A 13,284-nucleotide genomic window follows, 5' to 3' on the forward strand; every position below is an offset into this window, starting at 1 on the left:
CAAGATTTGAATCAGAGACATCATGTTTATTTGAACTTGAAACAACAAGCAGGAAGACTTTGTGTTGTCTGGGAAGGGATGAGTCATATGAGAAAGAAGTGTGCAAAATTAGGTGTGACTTTGACACAGATGCTTCTTTCTACCTGCCTCCTGATTGATTGGCTCTTCTTCATGGGGAATTATGAACAAGATAATGCAGAATGCTTCATGTCAGAACACTGAAGTAATTGGAATATTTCTCTCTCAATCTCTCTCTCTCTCTCTCTCTCTCTCTCTCTCTCTTTTTTTTGGCTAGATGGCATAGTATTAAGTGCTTTTTCCCAATTGGCATTCCTATAAATTATTGTTATTTTTTCAGTTTTCTACCCAGGTGGCTGATTTTTTTGTTGCAAAATTAGTTCAGATGGTCTTATACAAAATTACAGGAAATGTTACACGTGCTTTATTGAAGTGAAATATTTAACATTTAATGAATTCCCTTGCCTCATTGGTAACTCTATTCAGTACAATTTAAAAATAAATTTCATTTATGAGTCTCTTGTTTTCCTATTGCTTCTGTGTTTATTCAGTATTTTAATTTAACTACTTATTGGAGGACTTAATGGTTTTCTAGATTACTCAGCAGTGGTCCAGAACACCAACCAGATAATTCAGTGGCCTCTAAGAGAATAACCATATAAGATGCTTCTAGAATATTATTTGAGGAGGAGGGTGCCAAGTATGTATGTGAAATATGATTACATTTTTGAGTGCCAGTGTATAGTTGTGTATTTGAGGTATATGGATGATAGTTTTAAGTGTTTAAGCTTCCTTACAGTCTTTTTGACTGTCCAGAAATGTTTTTAGGTTTGCTAATACCACTTTCTATAATGACATGGGATTGACTAACTAATGCAACCTCAGTTTTCATAGGAAGAACTTGATATTTAAGTGATAAAACTTATGCCTGTAAATAGTCTACTTTGGAGATTGGATAACTTTGCTGGTTGTATACTGACCAAAGTGAGCAAACGATTGCTGATTTTGTTCTGAACTGTGTGCTGCTTTCTTTCTTTCACTTATGATGAGGAGGCCTGGCCTGGAGCAAGCTGTATCCATCTCCTACTTTGGCTGCAGGTCATGGTGCATTTCCCTCTTTGCCCAAACTTCCACTGTTTGCTATGAGCAGAGCAATTCAAGAGCCTGTTCCTGGGGAGTCTGATCATATGCTGAGAGTACCCAGAGTGGATTATGGAAAGTGAGAAAAGAAAGTGAAGTGCAGGAAGAGAATGGGAGGAGATAGTAAGGAAAGACAGGCTAAGAAAAAATAGAAACTGTAGGAAAAGGGGACAGAAGGGGATTAAGAGATTCAGAATAAGTCTGGAGAAAGGGAGGAATAGAAAGAAACAGAGAAGATTCGTTTTTTTGTACCTTTCTTCTTCTAAATGAGGATTCTCAACCTCGGAACCATGGAGAAATTTCAAGGGGTTCATGAGTTGGGATTTGAAAAAATTACATACTCGTTTTCTCTCGCTTCCCACTGAAATTTGGCATTTTCCTCAACCGTAACTATACGCCAGAAATCATTGTAGTGTTAGCAACATGTTATTTCTTTAATAGAAATAACAAATATTTTCATATCACAATGGAATTATTATAGATATCTTGAAATACTACTTACATTCTCAACTACTTCGAAATTACAGTATTTACTAGAATTGCCTAGGTCTTCTTTTTTTAATGCTTTAATAAAAAGCACATATACTATATCATACATTAGGTTTTTAAATATTTTATAACTGTATTTCAATATAATCAGTTTCCTTTTCAATCATTTTCAATTTTATTTTATGTACTTAAAAATATTATTCTGAGTCTATAGACATCACTGGATACTAAAAGGGTCTATGGCCCAAAAAAGGTTAAAAATCTCTGCTGTACAGGAAAACTTCACACGTGAATAGTTCATAGCGTGCCTGGGATGTTTATGCTCTCAGTCTCCAGGGTGGCAGGTCCTCAAACAGCCTTGTCTGTACAAACATTAACTTTATGTATACTATGACATAAGAAAGGTTGGGGAACACTGATCTAAATTACTAAAGAGTGATTTCACTCTTTTAAGACTCTGGTCGTCTGAAGACATCTCAACTCAATTATAGCAGACATGGTGCTCGTGTGGGTGACTGTTGAGGACAGATGGCCGGTTATCCATGTAATCTGTATATCTCATAGAGCGTAATGCTACCAGTCTCTGTAAACATAGGTAGTTACAAAAGGGGTAATTTCTTATTAATGCACAAAACTTTTTGTGAGAGGTTTGGTGACTTTCTCTTCATGTAGTTCCCCCCCCCCTTTTTATGTAATACGTAAGGTTGAATTTTAATCCAGAGTCACACTCCAGATGTCACTTAGTCGTCTCTAGTCTAGAAAATGTTTGCGGCCAATGTCTCCTCAATTTTTGAACAATGAAATTATTAGAAAAAAGGACATTCTAGTTGATTAGATCGTTGGGTCCTTTTATGGGCTCCTGAATTTTTCTCTGTGCCACTTGGTGTCTGAGTCCCCAACTTTGCCAGTGAAAGGCTTTAAATAAAATGGAATTTTTTTTCCTCTTTAAACCGTAACCAACAACGATAGTCCAAGGACTGTACCGAAAGTGTCATGCTCAGATGAGCAGTACTGAAGTGTAGAACAAGATCACTAACTGGCCATCGATGACATATCTTGTTTCTTGGTATCTAGGAGACTGAAAATCATTTGGTTTGCTTTATCTAGGCCACAGCTGTCTTGGGCCTGATTCCAATCATTTTGATCTGGTGAGGATTCTTGTTGGCAACATAAATGCAGTTGAAGAGGGGCTGTAATGACACGGTAGTGACAGCTGAAATGCATTTCCTCATTTTGATCTACGTGAATGTTCTCAGTAGTATTGCTGGAGACCATATGCTTATTCCTCTCACACGTCTAGGAGAAGATTTTTTTTAAAGGAACCAAAAGGTATTTTTTTTTTCTTCATTTAAACTCTGGACAAAGAGCAGTTGTGAGCCAGTGTTGGTTAATCCATCATATTATAAAGTATGAAAATCAATAAATAGAAAACTTCAAATGCCCCTCTGTGTCTCCCCTTCCCCATCTCCAAGGATTTCATTCATCAGGAGAGGCAGCATCACAGCAGATTTGTTAGCCTAATTATGATGTATTTTCTTTTAACCAGTTTGTATGCAATAATTGATCAAAAGTCTTCATAAGAGGCTTCCCAGAGCAATTCATTAGTTCAGTAAAACAATGTGAGGAATAGTTGGAACATGCTTGCTTCATAATCATTTTGTTAGGGGGAAAAAAAAACCCATAGCAGCTGTAGTTCAGTGTAGATGGCCATCAGAAACAGTTGATTTATCAAAATGAATTGATCTTGGCAGTTTCCATTCTGGGGCTTAGATAGAGCAACACAATTAGAGTTCAGTGCTGTTCACATAGCCAGAACAAAGTAATGTTGGCTCATTTTCCACTACTAACATTATGGGTTACACCATAGATTGAAAATTCAGAATTTATCCAGCTGTACAGATTAATCCACAGAGCTAAGTGATCAATAAATGGAGTAAAAGCATTCCATGCTCACCTTCCTTTAGAAAATGGCAGGTCAATATCTTCTTTTAAACCTGGACCTGCTGTCTTATCCCAAAGCACAGAGCATCAATAGTGATGTAACATACCCTGGCATACCAGGAAAACGATGGATTGAGACAGTTGAAGCTAAACTTGCAAAATGACTCCCCACAACATTCCCCCAGCCTCTGCCCTGGAAATGGATTATTGCTCTGACCCTCCATAAGATAGGGTTGCCCTTTGGGAAACCCTCAATTAATTAGTGCATATAATCCTGATTTTTAACCATAGATCATAGCCTTGTACAGTTGCATGCATCCATAACTTCTATCCTTTTCCAATACACATACTCTCTCTTCTTAAGAACTATGGTTTGATTGATTTGGTTTAGCAGCTGCCTCCTTACAGCACTTGCCTCCCAGATACACAGATTATATTGATAACTGGCCATCTGTGCTCGACAGTCACCCACACCAGCTCCAAATCTTTTTGGCTTCTATTTCTAAGCTGTCAGTGGGATGCTTGACCCTCAGGTACTGGGAAACAGTCAGAGATGCAAAGAGCTTTGGATTACACACAAGGGATGCAGAGCTGAATGATGCCATGAAAGTAGCCTATATGGTAGTATCACCCCCCCCCCTTAAAATGCAGATAGATTCTGCAAATATGTTAAACTTATTTTCATATTACCTACCTTGTCTTGCCTAAGAGGAAGCAGATTTTCCAGGCCAATGCTCATTTGTTGTTGCCACCAAGCTTTTAAGATCCAAATCAGGCTCTCGCTCACACTGCCAGGAAGAATGCTCAGCTGAATATATTATCTGCTTCCAACATTTCCTCATTCTGGAGACTTTGTGGTCTGCCTAACTGTGTTGCCTTGGGTGCCAAATCTGTTCTGTGGAGACCAATTGGGGAACTTAGCAGAGAGGCAGTGAACTTACTCACTAGGAAAGTCATAGTCACAGGGCTAAGGGAAAACAAACCAAATTCCCACATCCCACAGTGAGAAGTCTGTGGCTTGCTGCTGAAGGCAGGAGTAAAAAGTCTTAGCCATGCTAAGACTGCTTTGAGGTTGGTGTGACTGAAAGAAATTTCTTGAAGGTCCAAGTCTGCTGAGTAGTCCTAGGCCCTGCCTTGACATCCATTCTACTTCAGGTTAAGCAACATTAACTCCCAAGAGCTGCCAAGTTCTTATGATCAAATGTATTCATGAACCATATTGCACTGGAAATACTATCGGAGATAAACAGAGTAAAGTCTAGAGATTTGATTTGTATACTTTTACTCTGTTTTCTGTGAGAAATAGCCATTATGGCACCTTTCACTGTGCAAAAGGCAGACTGATTAAACAAATAGTTGAGGACTAAGAACCTAGGCTTGGAGTCATAGCCTGCCTCCAGAGCTAATCTGGGATATCAGCCTCCTCTTTGTCCATGTTCTTAGGATATGGTACACAGGGATTGGTGATTACTGAGCAAGGATGAATTCCTCTCCTTAAAAGTCTTCAGATCATATGATTTCAGGGTATTTTCAGCATTTTCACCAAATCCCCTGTAGTTAATTAGTAGCTCTTGTTGCTGATTCTCTCTACTCATGCCGTTCCCCAAATTGAAATGTCCTCATGGATCTTGTTTACCACATATATAAAGACGTCAGTAATGTCCACCAGAGGAAGGCCAAAGGGAGATAGTGTGGCTTGGGGACAGAGCATTGAGTTGAGGGCAAGATGCAGTGGGTAGCTTCGCGATGTTACACAAGGCACTTAACTTTTCTGAACACAGTGCGCTGCTCTGAAAAATGAGAGGCTTCTTTTGACGGTAAGGTCCTATTGTGACCCTTAGAAAAAGCAAACAATGCCTGAAGCTTCCAAGCACATATAACAAGACTGCATTAGTGTTTGTAAATATAAACTACACCTGTTAGTACCAACATGGTATAAATAGAAAATAAATAGTGTATCTTGCTTGGCACATATTTAAAAAGTCAGTTTACTTTTTTTCAAACATTTTCCCATGATACTTCAATTTATAGTTTTGCTGTGCTTCAGGAATTTTGAGGATGTTATTTAAAATTAGCAAGATTTGGACATAATTGGGCATTTGTAGTATGGTTGTCTTTAGCAGTTTATGAGAAGCCCTGTCCCCAGTGATGTGCTTCTGATGTTGCATTCTCATCGTAGCCCAGGGCTTTTCCTCACCTCGTCTGTTTCCTTCTCCCCAGAGCCCTGTGTCAGAGGCAATGAATGCTTAAGTAGGCTCTGTCAGGAAAACTCTTGGTGACCTTGGAAACGCTATTTAACCTTTCCATGGATCAGCATCCAAGTTGCAAAGCAAAAATGACAGAAACTGCCTCTTTCAAAAATCTATGAGTTATGACTAAGAAAAAGGATTGTAAAACACTCTGCAAAACTGAAGTGCGACAGTCACGTCTGGTAATGTGAATAATTTACCAGCTCATGCCTGGCAGCCATGACCGGACCATTATAGCAGGTTGCTTTGTGGAAGTCCAGGTCACTGCCTACTGGAAATGGCAAAAAAATGGATGACAAAAACTTTCACCAGCATTAGATGATTGTTAACAGGAAAATTGTGGATATTCTGAAGTTTATGTGAGGCATATCAGTGCTATAAGAAAGTGTTTCTTCTGTGGTTATGGTCAAACACTGTTAGTGTGGCTTCTTTCTTTATAACAAAGTTTTTTTTTTTTTTTAAGAGAAGAAAACAGATTTTGCGTATGACGTATGACAGCCACAATGAGGCTTTCTTATGTATGAAAGACATTGACAATCAGCCCCACGGGGTTTATATAATTTGAGAATATAGTTTTAAAAATCATATTACAGGCGGCAGTACTTAAGATTAATACAGAGGCCATTTACCTTTTTTATTACATGTTTTAGTAGCACTTAGCAGCTTGGTTTATGAAAGAAAAAAATTGAATATAATGTGTCAAAAGAAAAAGTCTTTGCTATAAAAATTAACATAAGAAGGTGATACTACACTTCTGTTTTAGGAGAGAAAGTTGTAGAAAGTTTTCTGCAGAGTGTAGCTTATCATCTGAGAGTTGATCTTCTGCGAGAGGCTACCTAGAGAGGAATTAAGAAAGAACTTCTCTGGAAGTGGCAATTGTGGGAAGGCCAAAAGGAGTGTGTTTATAACGGGGTGTGGGGAGACCACTGGGAGACCAGTGAGAGACCAGTTTACAGAGGTAACAGCACATGCAAAGGCCTCAGACGAGAGAGGTTGACATGTTTTGGGAGCTGGTCGAATAGTGTGGCTGGGGCATCATCCATAGGACGGGGCATGGCAGAGTAGAGTTTAAGAGGTATACGGTTAAAAATTAAAAAAAATAGTTTGTAAAGTAAAAACTTAATTTACTTATTCATGCATCAAAAGTTATTGTGTCTACAATAATCTGCATAACTTGAGCCACAGAACTGGGCAGGTATGTAGTATGGATTGGTGAACTGGGGGAGAAAAGCCATGAAGGGTAGGGAGCTATTTTTGGAGAGAGGACAGAAAAAGGGGAAAGGGGGGTGCAGCACACCAGGTTCATGCAGGAAAAGCACTGGAGAGAAAGAGCAAGAGTGGAAACACTCACAAGGGACTGAACAAGAGGTCTATTCCCGAAAACCATTGATGGGTAGAAAGGAGAGGGTTTCAATACCACTAAGATTCTATAAATGGTGGAGCACAGAGTAGAAATTTCAGAGCTCAATACCTGATGGTGCACTGTTGAGGAGCAAATCCCCAGGAGCAGGCAGTGAGGTCTGAGGGTCTGTGGGCCACACAGGGAGAAATGTTCCCCTGCTTGGAGTGCATTTGGTTGAGGCCATACGGCCTCACCACAGGCAAAGGTCCCAGCAGACCCCAGAGAGCAGCCACATTTGCTGGTATTGGGACAAAGGCACCAGAGTGCAGTGAAACCTGGTGCTGGCTGTGTGTTGTGATTTACCATAATCTCTGAACCTATGCTGCTGCAAGATCTCATGAACGTTTTCTGGGGCAAGCTGGCACCAGGCCATTGCTTAGTGAGACCCTTCCCCAGAGAGTTGGAGCAGGTCCAAGCCACAAAGTTCTCTGAGATGAGGGGTTTGGAAGCACAGCCCTATCTGAGATAGAATTCGGGAGGAAGGTTTCACCTGGCAGGCTGACAGCTTGGACACAGATAGAATAGAAGTGAGGAATGGATGGAGATAAAGAAGGTGTGCTTAGGGTGCTTGATTGCAGGTCAGTGAGAACGCAAAGTTCCTGTGCCAGGGAATAGGGTGCTGAGTGAAGGCATTTCCACCACTCCCGCACACGTACATGCATGCCACAGAGATCCACTCCAGTAAGCTAAGCAGTGCCACCTAGTGGAGAAGGAGCCATTACACCAAACCCCGCCCAACTGTTACCTCCAAGCACATCTCCCTAGAAGACCAGCACAAGTCACTCCACCTCCTTAGTGTACGGAGTGTAGAGTGCTTTATAGTTTGGGTTCTAGGGGAAATGGGATATAACTTCATTTGGGTTTCATTCTATTTGCTCGTTCATCTATTTGTTTTTGTTTTTTTTTCCTTCCATGTTTTTGCTTCTGTGTTTAAATGTTGTTTTTCCCTTTTTCTTGGATACAGAAAGAGAAAAAATTTGTTTTTATTTTCTTTAAAATTTTTTTTTTAAATTCTTTTTACTATGTTTTTTATTTTTTGTAAATCTTTTTATTCTTTTTCACTTTCTTCATTTATTTTATTCTATTTTATTATATATGCTTTTTTTACTTTTTAAACTTTCTCTTACTTTTCTTTTCTTTCTCCCCCCACCTTTTTCTCTATTCTATCAAGCTTCTTTCAACAACCAGATGAAAACACACCTAGAATCTAGCTTCCTTTATTTGATTTTTGTGTTGTTTTTGATTTTTAATTTTATTAATTCCTTTTCTTCCTCTAAAATGACAAAATCAAGGAATTTACCCCAAAAGATAGAACAGGAAGAAATGACAGCCAGGGGCTTAATCAACACAGATATAAGCAAGATGTCTGAACTAGAATTAAGATTTAATTTTTAATTCTTAGCATTAAGAATTCTAGAAATAGAATTAGATGGGGTTAAAAAAAAACCAGAATCCTTTTCTGTGGAGATAAAAGAAGTGAAATCTAGTCAAGATGAAATAAAAAATGCTATAGTCAAGATGCAATCTCGAATGGCTGCCATGGTGGCAAGAATGGACAAAGGAGAATAGCAAATCAGCGATATGGAAGACAAAATTATGGAGAATAATGAAGCAGGGAAAAAGAGGGAAACTAAGGCAAAAGAGCATGATACAAGAATTAGAAAACTCAGTGACTTATTAAAAAGGAATAACATCCGAATCATAAGAGTCCCAGAAGATGAAGAGAGAGAAAAAGGGGTAGAAAATTTATGAGAGCAAATTATAGTGGAAAACTTTCCTAATCTGGGGAAAGACACAGACATCAAAATCCAAGAATCACAGAGAACTCCCAGTAGATTCAGCAAACACCGATCATCAACAAGGCACATCATGGTCAAATTCACAAAATACACAGACAAGAAAAGAGTTATGAAAGCAACAAGGGGAAAAAAAAAGTCCTTATCCTATAAGGGATGGCAGATCAGGTTCACAGCAGATCTATCCACAGAAACTTGGCAGGCCAGAAAGGAGAGGTGCAGGATATATTCAACATGCTGAATCAGAAAAATATGCAGCCAAGAATTCTTTATCCAGCAAGGCTGTCATTCAAAATAGAAGGAGAGATAAAGAGTTTCTCAGGCAAACAAAAACTAAAGGAGTTTGTGACCACTAAACCAGTCTTGCAAGAAATTTTAGGGGGGACTCTCTGAGGGGAGAAAAGATGAAACAAAACAAAAGAAGGCCAAAAGCAACAAAGACTAGAAAGGACCAAAGAACACCATGAGAAACTCCAACACTACAGGCAACACAATGGCACTAAATTCATATCTTTCAGTACTCACTGTAAATGTCAATGGGCTAAACACTCCAATCAAAAGACATAGGGTATCAGAATGGATAAGGAAACAAAATCCATCTATATGCTGTTTACAAGAGACCCATTTTAGACCTAAAGACACCTTCAGATTGAAAGTAAGGGGATGGAGAACCATCTATCATGCTAATGGTCACCAAAAGAAAGCAGGAGTAGCCATATTTACATCAGATAATGTAGATTTTAAAATAAAGATGTAACAAGAGATGAAGGACATTTATCATAATTAAGGGGTCTATTCACCATGAAGATCTAACAGTTGTAGACATTTATGCCCCCAAAGTGGAACACCCAAATATATAAATCAATCACAAACATAAACTCATTGATAATAATACCATAATAGTAGGGGACTTCAACACTCCACTTACAACAATGGACAGATCATCTAAGTAGAAAACCAACAAGGAACCAGTGGCTTTGAACGAAACACTGGACCAGATGGACTTAACAGATATATTCAGAACATTTCATCCTAAAGCAGCAGAATACATATTCTTCTAGAGTGCACATGGAGCATTCTCCAGAATAGATCACATACTGGGACACAAATCAGCCCTTAACAAGTATGAAAAGATCAAGATCATACCATGCAATTTTCAGACCACAATGCTATGAAACTTGAAATCAACCACAAGAAAAAATTTGGAAAGACCATGAATAATTGGAGATTAAAGAACATCCTACTAAAGAATGAATGGGTTAACCAGAAATTAAAGAGGAAATTAAAAAGTACATGGAAGCCAATGAAAATGAAAACACAGCAGCCCCAAACTTCTGGGATGCAGCAAAGGCTGTCATAAGAGGGAAGTATATAGCAATCCAGGCCTTCCTAAAGAAGGAAGAAAGGTCTCTGATACATAACCTACAAAAAAATCAATGATATTGAAATCAAAAAACAGTAGAACAGATCAATGAAACCAAGAGCTGGTTCTTTGAAAGAATTAACAAAATTGATAAATCCTAGCCAGATTGATCAAAAATAAAAGGAAAGGACCCAAATAAATAAGATAAATAATGAAAGAGGAGAGATAACAACCAACACTGCAGAAATATAAACAATAATAAAAGAATATTATGAGCAATTATATGCCAATAAATTGGGCAATTTGGAAGAAATGGACAGATTCTTAGAAACATATAAACTATCAAAACTGAAAGAGGAAGAAATAAAAAATTTGAACAGACCCATAACCAGTAAAGAAATTAAATAAGTAATAAAAAATCTCCCAAAAAACATGAGTCCAGGGCTGGATGGCTTCCCAGGGGAATTCTACCAAACTTTTAAAGAAGAGTTAACACCTATTCTTTTGAATCTGCTCCAAAAAATAGAAATGGAAGGAAAACTTCTAATCTCATTCTAATCAAGGCCAGCATTACCTTGATTCTAAAACCAGAGACCCCACTAAAAAGGGGAACTACAGACCAATTTCCCTGATGAACATGGATGCAAAAATTCTCAACAAAATACTAGCCAGTTGGATCCAACAATACATTAAAAGAATTATTCACCACAAACAAGTGGGATTTATACCTGGGATGCAGGCTGGTTCAATATTCACAAATCAAACAATGTGATACATCATATTAATAAAAGAAAGAATAAACACCACATGATCATCTCAATAGATGCTGAGAAAGCATTTGACAAAATACAGCATCCTTTGTTGATAAAAACCCTCAAGAAAGTAGGGATAGAAGGATCATACCTCAAGATCATAAAGGCCATATATGAAAGACCCACCCCTAATATCATCCTCAATGGGGAAAAACTGAGAGCTTTTTCCCTAAGGTCAGGAACACAACAAGGATGTCCACTCTCAACACTGTTATTCGACATAGTGTTGGAAGTCCTAGCCTCCTCAATCAGATAACACAAAGAAATAAAAGGCATCCAAATTGGCCAGGAGGAAGTCAAACTGTCACTCTTCACAGACGACATGTTACTCTATGTGGAAAACCCAAAAGATTCCACAAAAAAACTTCTAGAACAGATCTGTGAATTCAGCAAAGTCACAGGATATAAAATCAATGTACCGAAATCGGTTGCATTTCTATATACCAATAATAAAGCAGCAGAAAGAGAAATTAAGGAATGTATCCCATTTACAATTGCACCCAAACCCATCAAATACCTAGGAATAAACCTAACCAAGGCGGTGAAAAATCTATACACTGAAAACTATAGAAAGCTTATGAAAGAAATTGAAGAAGACACACAGAATAAGGAGAAAAACATTCCATGCTCATGGATTGGAAGAACAAATATTATTAAAATGTCGATACTACCCAAAGCAATCTACATATTCAATGTAATCCCTATCAAAATAACACCAGTATTCTTCACAGAGATAGAACAAACAATTCTAAAATTTGTATGGAACCAGAAAAGACCCCAAATAGCCAAAGCAATCCTGAAAAAGAAACCAAAGCTTGAGGTATCACAATTCCTTACTTCAAGCTGTATTACAAAGCTGTAATCATCGAGACATTTGGTATGGCACAAAAACAGACACATAGATTAATGGAACAGAATAGAGAACCAAGGGACTCACAAACATATGGCCAGCTAATCTTTGACAAAGCAGGAAGGAATATCCTATGGAATAAAGTAAATGGTGCTGGGAAAGCTGGACAGCGACATGCAGAAGAATGAACCTGGACCACTTTCTTACACTATACACAAAAACAAACTCAAAATAGATGAAAGACCTAAACGTAAGACAGGAAGCCATCAAAATCCCAGAGGGGAGTGCAGACAAAAACCTCTTTGACCTCAGTCGCAGCAACTGCCTTACCAGAGACAAGGGAAACAAAAGCAAAAATGAACTATTGGGACCTCATCAAGATAAAAAGCTTCTGCACAGCGAAGGAAACAATCAGCAACACTAAAAGGCAATTGATGGAATGGGAGAAGATATTTGCAAATGACACATCAGATAAAGGGTTAGTATCCAAAATCTATAAAGAACTTAACAAACTCAACACCCAAAAAACAAATAATCCAGTGAAGGAATGGACAAAAGATATGAATAGAGACTTTTCTAAAGAAGACATCCAGATGGCTAACAGACACATGAAAAGAAGCTCAACATTGCTCATCATCAGGGAAATACAAATCAAAACCACAATGAGGTACTACCACACATCTGTCAGAATGGTTAAAATGAACAACTTAAGCAACAACAGATGTTGGAGAGGATGCAGAGAAAGAAGAACCCCTTTGCACTGCTGGCGGGAATGCAAACTGGTGCAGCCACTCCAGAAAACAATATGGAGGTTCCTCAAAAAATTAAAAATAGACCCAGATATTGCACTACTAGGTATTTATCTAAAGGATACTGGCTGGTCCTTTAGCACTGGTGTGCTATTTCGAAGGGGCACATGCACCCTGATGTTTATAGCACCAGTATCAACAATAGCCAAAGTATGGAAAGAGCCCAAATGCCCATCTACTAATGAATGGGTAAAGAAGATGTGGTATATTTATATACAATGGAATATTACTTGGCAATGAAAAATGAAATCTTGCCATTTGCAACAATGTGGATAGAACTAGAATGTATTATGCTAAGTGAAATTCATCAGTCAGAGAAAGACAAATATCATATGACTTCACTCATATGTGGAATTTAAGATACAAACAGATGAACATAAGGGAAGGGAAGCAAAAATAACACAAAAATAGGGAG

The sequence above is a fragment of the Panthera tigris genome, chromosome C2, assembly GCF_018350195.1.
Source record: "Panthera tigris isolate Pti1 chromosome C2, P.tigris_Pti1_mat1.1, whole genome shotgun sequence".
In the NCBI taxonomy this organism is placed as follows: Eukaryota; Metazoa; Chordata; class Mammalia; order Carnivora; family Felidae; genus Panthera; species Panthera tigris.